Consider the following 1,787-nt stretch of genomic DNA (forward strand, 5'->3'; position numbering starts at 1 on the left):
AAGAAATGTAGGCAAGAGTATGCATTAGTACAAAAATGTACTAAATATGATAGCATGCATAAACATAACATAACATGAAAGTTAGACAATATAAGTCATGAAGCATAATCAATTCACATAATAGATCATCTCAAAATGTAAAGAGTATTACTTGAAGTAACTGTAATTAATCATTAGTCAAGACAGAGGTAACCTCCTCTAGTCTTACTCATCATGGAAGGAAAAATTAAGAAACAATCCAAGCTCATTATCTATCATAACATATCATAGCTTATCTTTTAAGGATATGGGGAATCACCTCCTGCCTTCTTATAAAAGGTCATGGGTTATCACCTCTAGTCCTCTTGCAAGATCATCGGTAATCGCCTCTAGTCCAACTTGAATTATAGGAACGCGGGTTATCGCCTCTAGTCCTACTCCAACGAATATGGGTATCACCTCTTATCCTTCATTTTAGAGGTCATGGGTAATCGTCTCTTGCTTCATCATTTTCATAGTTCCTTAGAATAGATTTATTTTAGGTGAGAAATCCTTTCAACCTAGAATCATTCTACGTGAGAAATCCTTTCATATTCACACACAAGAAATCATGTGGGAAAAACCCTTCCACAACAACCACATCAATAATCAACAATTAACATATTCGTCATATCAAAGCAATTCATATCGTATCTTATTTATCCTATAAGAATAAACATAAATTCATAAATTCTCTTTTCGTAAAGTAAAACCCATTTTAAAATCATTTTTCCCTTAGAAACACGGGTGAAGAATGGTTACATGGAATTTCACTATAAAAGCATAAAATCCTTTCAATTCATGATTAATCAATCATAATTCAAACAATTGAATCAGCATTCAAAAGAACCCACAACTTGGAATAAAACCCTAAATCAAATTGGGGAATTTCTATTTTTCAATTTGGAGAAATTGAGGGCTCCATGGATGCAAGAGTTCCATGGAAGAAAAGCTAACATACATTGCTATCAAATCCCAAAAGCAATTGAAGAATGAGTGCAAGGGTTCCATGGATGAAAAGCTATCATACCTATATTGATTTTTCTTCTTTAAACTTCTAGAGAGAGAAATATCCTAGGTAAATAAAGACTCAACTTCTTTTTGGTAAATTTTAAGAGGATAAAGTGAATGAATTAATTTGGGGTAAAAATCACTTATATAGGCGTCCTAGGCATAAGCAAAATGACATAGTATTGTTTTAAAGAAATTTAGAAAAGACCCAAAAGCCCCTGATCTTACAAGTGACGTAGTGGACACCACGGCAGGCTCCACAAGCCGTCTAAGGGTCCACTAGCCATCTAGGCTACCATGGCCCTTAGACCAGTGGCCTGGAAAACTTCCCCAAAATTTCCCTCCCCTCAAGACCCACTCTACGAGCCGTCATGACCCTCACGAGCCATCTAGTGGCTCGTGTGAAGGGTCAGCCTCTAAGTAGCTACTGCCTCCCCCTTCACGGGCATTACTACGCGTTGTGGTGCTCACCAAGAGCCATCTAGGTGCTCATGGTAGGGGAGCCCTATTTTGCTTGACACTGTGAGCCTACACGAGCTATACCACGACTCGTGGTACCCTTGCTTAGCCAACTAGATTCTGAGATGTTAAATTATCTCCCCCATGGGAACATTCATCCTCGAATGGTATTCTCGACATCAAATGGAGACAATAATTCTATCTGATCAACCCATCGTGCATGAAATTGCATAAATGAACATATCCGAGGAGGAAATATCAAATCCTAGATAAAGCATGTTCAAAACATAATCTCATGA

Source organism: Solanum stenotomum, chromosome 2, assembly GCF_019186545.1.
Source record: "Solanum stenotomum isolate F172 chromosome 2, ASM1918654v1, whole genome shotgun sequence".
NCBI classification, from domain to species: domain Eukaryota; kingdom Viridiplantae; phylum Streptophyta; class Magnoliopsida; order Solanales; family Solanaceae; genus Solanum; species Solanum stenotomum.